We start from the raw sequence: 13,459 nt of genomic DNA on the forward strand, positions 1-13,459 counted from the left end.
ATGTTTATGCATCTTGTTTACTTAGGACGACGGTAGTAAATAAGATGATCCCTTACACAAATTTCAAGAAGTGTTCTCCCCTAACTGTGCACCGTTGCTACAGTTCGTCGCTTCTAAGCACCACGTGATGATCGGGTGTGATGGATTCTTACGTTCACATACAACGGGTGTAAGACAGTTTTACACAGCGAAAACACTTAGGGTTAACTTGACGAGCCTAGCATGTGCAGACATGGCCTCGGAACACGGAGACCGAAAGGTCGAGCATGAGTCGTATAGTAGATACGATCAACATGAAGATGTTCACCGACGTTAACTAGTCCGTCTCACGTGATGATCGGACACGGCCTAGTTGACTCGGATCATGTGATCACTTAGATGACCAGAGGGATGTCTATCTGAGTGGGAGTTCATAAGATGAACTTAATTATCCTGAACATAGTCAAAAGACCTTTTGCAAATTATGTCGTAGCTCGCGCTTTAGTTCTACTGTTTAGATATGTTCCTAGAGAAAATATAATTGAAAGTTGAAAGTAGCAATTGTGCGGACAGTAAATAGCTTATGTCCTTAATGCACTGCTCAGTGTGCTGAACCCCAAACGTCGTATGTGGATGTTGCGAACATCGGACATACACGTTTTGATAACTACGTGATAGTTCAGTTAAATGGCTTAAGTAAAGGCACCAAAGATGTTTTTCGAAACGTCGCGGAACATATGAGATGTTTCGAGGGCTGAAATTGGGATTTCAGGCTTGTGCCCACGTCAAGAGGTATGAGACCTCCGACGATTTTCTTAGCCTGCAAACTAAGGGAGAAAATCTCAATCGTTGAGCTTGTGCTCAGATTGTCTGAGTGCAACAATCACTTGAATTGAGTGGGAGTTGATCTTCCAAATGAGATAGTGATGTTTCTCCAAAGTCATTGCCACCGAGCTGCTAGAGCTTCGTGATGAACTATAAACATATCAGGGATAAATAAGATGATCCTTGAGGTATTCACGATGTTTGACACCGCGAAAGTAGAAATCAAGAAGGAGCATCAATTGTTGATGGTTGGTGAAACCACTAGTTTCAAGAAGGGCAAGGGAACAAAGGGATACTTCATGAAACGGCAATTCAGCTGCTGCTCAAGTGAAGAAACCCAAGGTTGAACCCAAACCCGAGACTAAGTGCTTCTGTAATAAGGGGAACAACCACTGGAGCAGCATTACCCTAGATACTTGGTAGATGAGAAGGCTGGCAAGGTCGATAGAAGTATATTGGATATACATTATGTTAATGTGTACTTTACTAGTACTCCTAGTAGCACCAGGGTATTAGATACCGGTTCGGTTGCTAAGTGTTAGTAACTCGAAATAAAAGCTACGGAATAAAACGGAGACTGGCTAAAGGTGAGCTGACGATATGTGTTGGAAGTGTTTCCAAGTTTGATGTGATCTAACATCGCACGCTCCCTCTACCATCAAGATTAGTATTAAACCTGAATAAGTGCTCTTGCACCTAAAGGAATGGTTTATTGAATCTTGATCGTAGAGATACACATTTTCATGCCAAAAGATATAAGATAGTAATGATAGTACCACTTACTTGTGGCACTGCCATGTAAGTCATAATGGTATAAAACGCATGAAGAAGCTCCATGTTGATGGATCTTTGGACTCACTCATTGTTGAAAAGTTTGAGACATGCGAACCATGTCTATTGGTATATATGCATGAAGAAACTCCATGCAAATGGACCGTTTGAACTCACTTGATTTTGAATCACTTGAGATATGCAAATCATACCACATGGGCAAGATGACTGAAAAGCCTCGGTTTCAGTAAGATGGAACAAGATAGCAACTTGTTGGAAGTAACACATTTTGATGTGTCCAATCCAATGAGTGCTGAGGCATGCAGTGAATATCATTATGATCTTACTTCACAGATGATTCGAGTAGATGTTGAGAATATTTACTTGATGAAACACAAGTCTGAATTATTGAATGGTTCAAGTAATTTCAGAGTGAAGTAGAAGATCATTGTGACAAGAGGATAGAATGTCTATGATATGATCATAGAGATGAATATCTGAGTTACGAGTTTTGGCACACAATTAAGACATTGTGGAAATTGTTTCGCAATTAATACCGCCTGGAACACCATAGTGTGATGGTGTGTCCGAACATCATAGTTGCACCCTATTGGATATGGTGCGTACCATGATGTCTCTTATCGAATTACCACTATCGTTCATGGGTTAGGCATTAGAGACAACCACATTCACTTTAAATAGGGCACCACGTAATTCCGATGAGATGACACCGTATGAATTATGGTTTAGAGAAACCTAAGTTGTCGTTTCTTAAAAGTTTGGGGCTGCGACGCTTATATGAAAAAGTTTCAGGTTGATAAGCTCGAACCCAAAGCGGATAAAATACATCTTCATAGGACACCCAAAGCAGTTGAGTATGCCTCCTAATTCAGATCCGAAAGCAATATGGATTGTTTCTAGAATCGGGTCCTTTCTCGAGGAAAAGTTTCTCTCGAAAGAATTGAGTGGGAGGATGGTGGAGACTTGATGAGGTTATTGAACCGTCTCTTCAACTAGTGTGTGGCAGGGCACAGGAAGTTGTTCCTGTGGCACCTACACCAATTGAAGTGGAAGCTTGTGATATTGATCATGAAACTTCGGATCAAGTCACTACCAAACCTCGTGGGATGACAAGGATGCGTACTACTTCAGAGTGGTACGTAATCCTGTCTTGAAGGTCATGTTGCTAGACAACAATGAACCTACGAGCTATGGAGAAGCGACGGTGGGCCCGAATTCCGACAAATGGTTAGAAGCCATGAAATCCGAGATAGTATCCATATATCAGAACAAAGCATGGACTTTGGTGGACTTGCCCGATGATCGGCAAGCCATTAAGATAAATGGATCTTTAAGAAGAAGACGGACATGGATGGTAATGTCACCATCTATGAAGCTCGACTTGTGGTGAAGTGTTTTTTCACAAGTTCAAGGAGTTGACTACGATGAGATTTTCTCATCCGTAGCGATGCTTAAGTCCGTCGGAATCATGTTAGCATTAGCTGCATTTATGAAATCTGGCAGACGGATGTCAAAACGAGTTTCCTTACCAGTTTTCGTAAGGAAAGGTTGTATGTAATACAATCAGAAAGTTTTTGTCGATCCTAAGGATGCTAAAAGGTATGCAAAGCTCCAGCAATCCTTCTAAGGACTGGAGTAAGCATCTCGGAGATGGAATGTACGCTTTGATGAGATGATCAAAGATTTTGGATTTATACAAAGTTTATGAGAAACTTGTATTTCCAAAGAAGTGAGTGGGAGCACTATAGAATTTCTGATGAGTATATGTTGTTGACATATTGTTGATCAGAAATGACGTAGAATTTCTGGAAAGCATATAGGGTTATTTTGAAAGTGTTTTTCAATGGAAAGCCTGGATTAAGCTACTTGAACATTGAGCATCAAGATCTATAAGGATAGATCAAAATGCTTAATAATACTTTCAAATGAGCACATACCTTGACATGATCTTGAAGGTGTTCAAGATGGACCAGTCAAAGAAGGAGTTCTTGCCTGAGTTGTAAGGTACGAAGTTAAGACTTAAAGCTCGACCACGGCAGAATAGAGAGAAAGGACGAAGGTCGTCCCCTATGCTTAAGACGTAGGCTCTTCAGTATGCTATGCTGTGTACCGCACCTGAAGTGTGCCTTGCCATGAGTCAGTCAAGGGGTACAAGAGTGATCCAAGAATGGCTCACAGGACAGCGGTCAAAGTTATCCTTAGTAACTAGTGGAGTAAGGAATTTTCTCGATTATGGAGGTGGTAAAAGAGTTCGTCGTAAAGGTTACGACGATGCAAGCTTGACACCTATCCGGATAGCTCTGAGTAGAGAGACCGGATACATATATTGGAGCAATAATTTAGAATAGCTCCAAGTAGAACAGTTGTTTGGAATAGCTCCAAATAGAGCGTGGTAGCTGCATCTAGGAGATGACATAGAGATTTGTAAAGCACACACGGATCTGAAAGGTTCGGACCCGTTGACTAAAACCTCTCTCACAAGCAACATGATCAAACATAAAACTCATTGAGTGTTAATCACATAGTGATGTGAACTAGACTACTGACTCTAGTAAACTCTTGGGTATTAGTCACATGGCGATGTGACCTGTGAGTGTTAATCACATGGCGATGTGAACTAGATTATTGACTCTAGTGCAAGTGGGAGACTGTTGGAAATATGCCCTAGAGGCAATAATAAAAGTATTATTATTATATTTCCTTGTTCATGATAATTGTCTTTTATTCATGCTATAACTGTATTATCCGGAAATCATAATACACGTGTGAATACATAGACCACAATATGTCCCTAGTGAGCCTCTAGTTGACTAGCTCGTTGTGATCAACAGATAGTCATGGTTTCCTGGCTATGGACATTGGATGTCGTTGATAACGGGATCACATCATTAGGAGAATGATGTGATGGACAAGACCCAATCCTAAGCATAGCACAAAGATCGTGTAGTTCGTTTGCTAGAGCTTTGCCAATGTCAAGTATCTCTTCCTTTGACCATGAGATCGTGTAACTCCTGGATACCGTAGGAGTGCTTTGAGTGTATCAAACGTCACAACGTAACTGGGTGACTATAAAGGTGCACTACAGGTATCTCCAAAAGTATCTATTGTTTTATGCGGATCAAGACTGGGATTTGTCACTCCGTGTAAACGGAGAGGTATCTCTGGGCCCACTCGGTAGGACATCATCATATGCGCAATGTGACCAAGGAGTTGATCACGGGATGATGTATTATGGAACGAGTAAAGTGACTTGCCGGTAACGAGATTGAACAAGGTATTGGATACCGACGATCGAATCTCGGGCAAGTAAAATACCGCTAGACAAAGGGAATTGTATACGGGATCGATTGAGTCCTTGACATCGTGGTTCATCCGATGAGATCATCGTGGAACATGTGGGAGCCAACATGGGTATCCAGATCCCGATGTTGGTTATTGACCGGAGAACGTCTCGGTCATGTCTGCATGTCTCCCGAACCCGTAGGGTCTACACACTTAAGGTTCGATGACGCTAGGGTTATAAAGGAAGCTTGTATGTGGTAACCGAATGTTGTTCGGAGTCCCGGATGAGATCCCGGACGTCACGAGGAGTTCCGGAATGGTCCGGAGGTAAAGATTTATATATAGGAAGTCCTGTTTCGGCCATCGGGACAAGTTTCGGAGTCATCGGTATTGTACCGGGACCACCGGAAGGGTCCCGGGGGCCCACCGGGTGGGGCCACCTGCCCCGGGGGGCCACATGGGCTGTAGGGGGTGCGCCTTGGCCTACATGGGCCAAGGGCACCAGCCCCAAGAGGCCCATGCGCCTAGGGAACCCTAGAGGGAAGAGTCCTCGAAGGGGAAGGCACCTCCGAGGTGCCTTGGGGAGGATGGACTCCTCCCCCCCTCCTTGGCCGCACCCAAAACCCATCTAGGGCTGGCCGCCGCCCCTAGGGGGTGGGAAACCCTAAAGGGGGCGCAGCCCTCCCCTTCCCCTATATATATGAGGCCTAGGGGCTGCCCATAACACATGATTTGATCTCTCGTTGGTGCAGCCCTGCCCCTCTCCCTCCTCCTCTTCTCCCATGGTGCTTGGCGAAGCCCTGCGGGATTGCCACGCTCCTCCACCACCACCACGCCGTTGTGCTGCTGCTGGATGGAGTCTTCCTCAACCTCTCCCTCTCTCCTTGCTGGATCAAGGCGTGGGAGACGTCACCGGGCTGTACGTGTGTTGAACGCGGAGGTGCCGTCCGTTCGGCACTTGATCATCGGTGATTTGAATCACGACGAGTACGACTCCATCAACCCCGTTCACTTGAATGCTTCCGCTTAGCGATCTACAAGGGTATGTAGATGCACTCTCTTTCTACTCGTTGCTGGTCTCTCCATAGATAGATCTTGGTGACACGTAGGAAAATTTTGAATTTCTGCTACGTTCCCCAACAGTTCTGTGACGTGTTGGTCTAGTCGTTGAACACAAACGAATGACACGAGTTACAATTATGGAGAACTTTAATCTAAACAAAATCCAAGTATAAAACAACGTCCTAAGGACTGTATTTATAGGATGACAGAGGAGAATTTCGTCGAACCTTGGCAATGTGTGACTAAATTACGTCCTAAGTCGTTTTCCCTATTAATACAGACTCTAAAAGCAATCTATTAAGTGTATTTCAAAATTACATCGGTCTGGCCCAAAAATAAGGTGGCGCAACACCTATATTAAACTATGGATTTATGAACCGTCATCTTGTATATTTCTTCCATGTCCTTATATGTCATCATGGTGACTTTAAAGTGGTAAAAACTCCATCGAAAACTTCGTTCTTGTTTCCCTTGCGTGCCCCATCATGTTCATGCTTGATCATGCTCCAATGTTCATCCTTTTTGTCCATGCTGGGCCGTTCATTTGTAAGCAAAACAAATGTATTCAATTTAGGCAACATCATATTCTCATGAACACTATAATCATTACCAAAAAATGAAAGTACCTGGTGAGGGAGTCCTGGACTAAGGGTCCTCGGGCGTCCGACCTATTGGATATGGGCCAGACTGATGGGCCGTGAAGATACGAAGACCGAAGACTCTACCCGTGTCCGGATGGTACACTCCTTGGCGTGGAAGGCAAGCTTGACGACCAAATATGAAGATTCCTTTCTCTGTAACCGACCTTATGTAACCCTAGATCCCCCGGTGTCTATATAAACCGGAGGGCTAGGTTCGTAGACATATATCCTCATAATCATAGTCAGACATGCTAGACTTTTAGGGTTTAGCCATTACGATCTCGTGGTAGATCAACTCTTGTAATACTCATATTCGTCAAGATCAATCAAGCAGGAAGTAGGGTATTACCTCCATAGAGAGGGCCCGAACCTGGGTAAACATTGTGTCCCCCGTCTCCTGTTACCATCGATCCTAGGCGAACAGTTCGGGAGCCCCTACCCGAGATCCGCAGGTTTTGACACCGACATTGGTGCTTTCATTGAGAGTTCCACTGTGCCGTCGAAAGATAGGATCGATGGCTCGCCTTGTTCTCAAGGATAACATCACGTCCGGAGGAACACTGGCCCCATGCCAAACCCTCCGGCTGGGCGGCTTCATTATGACCGCTCGTTCAGCCATTAAGCCAACGATGACTACTCGGGTCATCAAAAATCCTCTTCATGTTGACTCCAAGTACTCCAAGCAGATGGATCCGACGGAGCTGTCGTCTTTAAATGAGCTCCGAGATCGCATCGCCGCCCTGGGGGTCGCCACAGACTATGATCGGATTGGACTTAAACCCGACCAGAGAGAAATTAAAACTCCGCCGACCACCCATCAAATAGCGGTAGTAGAGGAGCAAGATGACAACTCTTCCTCTATATTAAGGACGAACTACATCCGGATCTCCGAACTTGAAGAGCCAGACACCTACCTGTAGAAAGTAGGGATGGCAATGGGTCGGGTTTGGGGTGGGTGGAGCCGGTCCAAATCCAATCCATGACCCATCTTCCTACCTTTTGCCCATCCACCAAAGTATCCATGGGCACAACTTGTGCCCATGCCCAAACCCATTGGATACCCAAATACCCGTGGAGCTCCATGGGCATAGTAAAATAGGCATAAAGCCTTTCCAAAGATCAAATTAACTCATCATCGTTCAATCACAAATGACAACATAAGGTATAAGGATAAGTAGGCAGCAAGTACACGTACACTGTTCAAACATTGTCCACACGCACAACGACAACACAAATAGTCTGATAGTAAAAAACTTGTCTTAAATCTTATTTCATCAAAAAACTGAAGTAGACCACACGATGACAAGTTGACAACTCAAGCAGTATCATAGTAGAATTATGGTCTTAGAATCTTATTACATCAGAACCAAAGTTCTAAGATCTTATTAATCACAACCGAATTTGCATAAATAAAGGACGTAACATATTTGAAAATCCAAATGCACTTCCAACAGTATGTGCACTAGTAATTGGAGACCCAGCCACATGTCCACATGAGCACACTTGGCTCCAAATTAGTCTTCAGTAATGATGAGCTCATTTTCATCCTGAGATAAAAAGGAAAGCATTAATAAACAAGTTAGTTTTGACTGCACATGCATGAAGGATGAAAACGTGGCATCTAATCTAAGTCCAACCATCAACCACACCTTCACAAGTATATATCTTAAAATAAATAGTGCACTGCCCACACATCACTTGTTATTTAAACGTATAAACCATACCCAACATACCCAACAGAATAAATTGAGATGAGAACAAGGAGTTACCATCACTTCTTCTTCATCCTCAAGAATAGATTGAACCGCTTGCAAAGCGAAGTTGATATCACCTAATGCAAAGATGAAGAAAAAAAATAATTTATGCATAGCACAAAGAAACCGAATAAAAATGATAATTAACAAGATTACCTAACATGTCCGCTCGTGACCAAGCTTGCATACACATAAGAGCTTCGGCTATGCTTGGTGTAAGCCGACTGCGATGTGCACTAAGTAACCTCCCACTAGTACTAAAGACTGACTCCGATGCCACAGATGTAACAGGGATGGGTAATATATCACGAGCAATCTTCTGCAAAGTAGGGTACTTGGCACCTCCAATTTTCCACCAATTAACAATGTCAAAATCTGTTGTTCTACGAATAAGGGGCTCGCCCAAGTACATGTCCAATTCAGTGTGAACTTGAGAAGGAGTAACGGGTTGTGAAGGCACGTATTGCTCAAACGCACCCAAAATTTCATCCACACCACCATTATGAACAGCTGGGGTGCTTCCAACAGTAGATGTTTCGACACACTGAGATACATCTTGATATTCAACCAGCAAATCTAGCATTAACTTCTTTATTTTATCAACTTCTATGGATGCATGTTCAGTTCCATACAATGACCCAAATGAAGCCTTCAACATATGCATCTTATAATGCGGATCAAGGACGGTGGCAATAGCCATAAGACCATGGACATCTGTCCAATACTTCTCGAACTTGTCTTTCATTTCCTTGGACATAGCTTTTATGACACTATGTTTGCTAGTTTCCCATTTATGAATTGCCAACCGAATGCCACATATTTGCGGAAAGAAAAGACTAGCTGTAACATATGAAGTGCCTGACAACAACTCTGTGACATCAAAGAACACTTTCAGCCTATCACAAACCTCCTTAGCAAAGACCCAATCTTCTCCAGTTGGACAAGTAAATTTTTTTTCACGTATTGAAAGTCTTCCAAAAACATCTTTGTATTGCAATGCACCTTTTAACATTATGTAGGTAGAATTCCACCTAGTTTTACAATCAAGAGCCAATCTACACGTGTATTCATTGTTCAAAAGGCGTGCCATCTTTTCAAACTTCTCATGTCTTCTAGGTGTGGCTGACCAAAATGCAACACTATCTCGTACCCTCTCAATCCCTTTCTCCACGACATCCAATCCATCTTTTACAATCAGATTTAATATATGAGCAGCACAACGCATATGCAACAAAGATCCTTGCAACATAAGAGAAGAGGTGTCCAACTTATCTGGCAGAATTTCCATAGCCTTGTCATTTGATGTACAATTGTCCAAGGTCACCGTGGATATCTTCTTCTCAAGGTGCCACTCAACAAGACATGCATGTAGTGCTTCGCATATAACCTCAGCATTGTGTGGACATGGAGCATAAACAAACCTATACAATAAAAAGTAAGGAAATATTTAGGTTCAAAGTAACAATAATTAATACATCTATTTCAGAATAACAATGATTTAGATAGAGACATGGTTAATTGGTTACCTCATTAGGAAGCTCTTTAGGTTCCAAGAAGCGTCAATATAATGTGCAGTTACAGCCATATAGCCCCTCTTTTGATGGACAACCGTCCACAAATCTGTTGTGATGGCTACTCGGTTCTCAAACTTTGCAAAGTACTTCACCATGCTATTCTTTTGGACACCAAACATATTTATGATGTCCTGCCTAATGGTATTTCTAGACACCACCTTGAACATTGGTTGCAACGTACCACAAAATTTTCGGAATCCAGCATGATCAACAATAGACAGAGGGTACTCATGCACACATATCATCAATGCAAGTTCCTTTCTAGCAAGTTCTTGATCAAAAACATAGGTCTCCAAATTTACTTTCCCATCCCCACTTTTTGACAACTTTAATTTACTTTGTTGTGGACCCACTGGTGCATGCCGAGGTGGACAATTATTACGATGAGTCCTTAAGTGTGATGTACCAGAGGTTGATTCTCCAGCATATGCCTTATGACACCAGTTGCATATTGCCTGCCATTTCCCATTGAGTAGTTCTGACTTAAAATCATCCCATACATCTGATGTACGCTTCCTTCTAGAGCCGGTCAGTTTTGGTTGCTCCACTGCTGTACTGGTACCCTCTTATGGAGTTGAACTTGCGACCACAACAGCTCCAGCCACGCCTGAGACATCCACTGTAGGAGCAACACTGCTTTCGAGAGCTGACAAAAGAATGCAAGATGCCATCAACTCAGTGCTCTCATGCAGAAATGATATTACACATATGTCTAGCACTAATGAAAATGCTGCATAGTAATGGTCGGTAGATGATTTCCAATTATAGCAAAGATGCTGATAATAAAGCTACTCTATGACAAAATTTAATAAGAAAATTAAATTGTACAAAGGTGATGTCAGTGAATTGTTCCTAGTACTAGAAGAAATAATATTAATAAAGCTACTTTATGACAAAATTTGATAAGAAAGTAATTTCTACAAATGCAACAGAACATAGTTTATGCTAGTTTATATAAAATCTCTCGTAGATCACAAGCAAGGAGAGCACTGAGTTGCAAAAACTGTAGCAATAACCGTTTTCAGTGCTGATGGTGCTGCGGTCGACATCCTGTTGCTCGCCGGTGCACGGAACCTCCACTGCTGGTTGCCGACCACGCAAACTTCTCCGTGGGACACTAACACTCCCGCCCCTGCCCTTCCCATGGTTGCCCTTGCCCCCTTCCATTAAAGGTTTACTCCTGCTCAGAGAAACAGAGCACGCAGCGGCAGCTTGGTCAGAAACAGACCGATCGTCGGTTGGGGAAGGAGAGAGGGAGTGGGATGGGGGGTCACGGACCTTGGGTATCTTGCGGTCTGCCGGTCGCCGATGTGCTGCCGTGCTGGTCGCCGAGGCCTGTCGCCGTCTAGACGATGCTGGACGCTGTCTCGCTGAGGCCGGTCATGCTGGGGAGGGATCTGGAGTGCTGGACTCGGGATGCTGGTCGCAGAGGCCGGTCGCGCTGGGATGGACGGCCAGGGAGAGGCAGGGGGCGGGGGGCGGCGGTCGTGATTCCTGAGGCGCAGAGCACCGCCACGCTGAGGAGGGAGGTGGACTCGGGGTGACTGGGGATTGACAGAGAGATTAGATTAGGTTTAATAATTATTAGGTTAGTGGGGTTGTGGGGGATTAGGGGACATGGGTCGGGCTTTGACTTCTGTGACTGCCGTGCTGGACGTGTGCTTAGTCTTGTGTCACTGCCATATGGCCCCACCTGTCATACGGGTATCCATTGGATATCCGTGGAGCAGAAATTATACCCATGCCCAATCCGGCTGTTCGCGGGTATCCAGATCCACGGATCCATGGGCAGGAATGCGCTCCATACCCTTGCCCATTCGGGTCGGGTATCCACGGGTATCCGGATCCATGGATACAATTGCCATCCCTAGCAGAAAGACATGTCCTGTTCTCCGAACATAGAATCGGATGGCAAGCCCAAAAAAATCAGCTGACATCGCGGAGCCCAAACTACTAAATTCGGAGATTCTTCAAACTCCGAATCCTAAATTGGGTCAGGGTTTGGATTTGAATCCACCCACCCACCCAGACATAAGCGCTCTCATGGGCATACGACAACAGTATAAGGAAACGTCCCACCACTTCTGGGCCAGATTCCTCCTTGTCAAAGATAAGATTGAAGATTGCCACGACAAAGACGCGATCTCAGCGTTCCACAACAATTGCAAGGATTAAGGAATCCTCAACGCCATCAAACGTTGTCGCATATCACGCTTCGCAGACTTGGCAACCATAGTATACAAGTACTGCGCAATGGAAATCGCCTGGAAAACTCAGGCAACCTGCTAGGAACCGCCGGTTTCCACCCAATCCCTCGTTCAGGTGAAAAGGACACACCCTAGTGGCACGCCCGACCGAATGACAAAGAAATATAAGCCCATTATGGGACGCAAAACCGTCCTGGAGGGATGGATCGATGGACCATGCAAGCTCCACACAACACCGGATACTATATCAACTCACAGCCTTAGAGCATGTTGGATACTCCGGCAGGTGGCCAAGAGCGGCGAGGATATCCTCACCAAAAATAACCCAGAGCAATATCCTCCAGAAGACGACGACCCTAGAGTACTAACGGTCTTAGAGACTTTTGCTTCAAACAATAAGCGTAAAAGGGCACTCCGCAACCTCGCCGAAGTCTGCCAAATCGCAGCAACAAACCCTTGGAACGACACGACCATAACTTTCAATGCCAACAATGAACCAAAATTCAGGACAATCCGGGCGCCAGCCGCCTTGGTCCTCAGTCCGATCGTGGACGGCTTTCGGCTCACCAAGGTTCTCATGGACGGCGGCAACGGACTAAACCTCATTTATGAGGATACACTTAGTAAAATGGAAGCTGAAGTCAGGAAGGCACGGAAGCCGAGGGGTATGAAATTAAATGGAAAGCCGAATACATCACTTTAAAGTCATAGGAGGAGGAACCCGCCTTGCAATGCCGAAGACTATCTGCACGTTGGACACCTCGTCATTGGAGTCTGGTTCGGGGTCTACTGAGGGAGTCCTGGACTAAGGGGTCCTCGGGCGTCTGACCTATTGGATATGGGACGGACTGATGGGCCGTGAAGATACGAAGACCGAAGACTCTACCTGTGTCCGTATGGTACTCTCCTTGGCGTGGAAGGCAAGCTTGGCGACCAAATATGAAGATTCCTTTCTCTGTAACCGACCTTATGTAACCCTAGATCCCCCCGGTGTCTATATAAACCGAATGGCTAGGTCTGTAGACATATATCCTCATAATCATAGTCAGACATGCTAGACTTTTAGGGTTTAGCCATTACGATCTCGTGGTAGATCAACTCTTGCAATACTCATATTCATCGAGATCAATCAAGCAGGAAGTAGGGTATTACCTCCATAGAGAGGGCCCGAACCTGGGTAGACATTGTGTCCCCCGTCTCCTGTTACCATCGATCCTAGACACACAGTTCGGGACCCCCTACCCGAGATCCGCCGGTTTTTGATACCGACACCTGGTAATGTAATTGGCGTCTGCATGCGAAAGCTCTTGTAATTGGTCTAGTATGTGTAGCAGCAAGGGTTG

General features: G+C 44.6%; 1 long non-coding RNA gene across 1 annotated transcript; it reads right to left on the minus strand.

The window, feature by feature from the left end:
- Positions 1-9,514: 9,514 nt before the first annotated feature.
- On the minus strand, positions 9,515-11,443 carry LOC119267957. The gene is made up of 4 exons (XR_005132768.1): positions 11,188-11,443; positions 10,926-11,089; positions 9,862-10,555; positions 9,515-9,756 (listed from the first exon to the last, which is right to left on the minus strand). It is a non-coding gene; the product is annotated as an uncharacterized LOC119267957 (long non-coding RNA).
- Between the last annotated feature and the right edge of the window lie 2,016 nt (positions 11,444-13,459).

This window comes from Triticum dicoccoides, chromosome 3A (assembly GCF_002162155.2).
Source record: "Triticum dicoccoides isolate Atlit2015 ecotype Zavitan chromosome 3A, WEW_v2.0, whole genome shotgun sequence".
Classification (NCBI taxonomy): Eukaryota; Viridiplantae; Streptophyta; class Magnoliopsida; order Poales; family Poaceae; genus Triticum; species Triticum dicoccoides.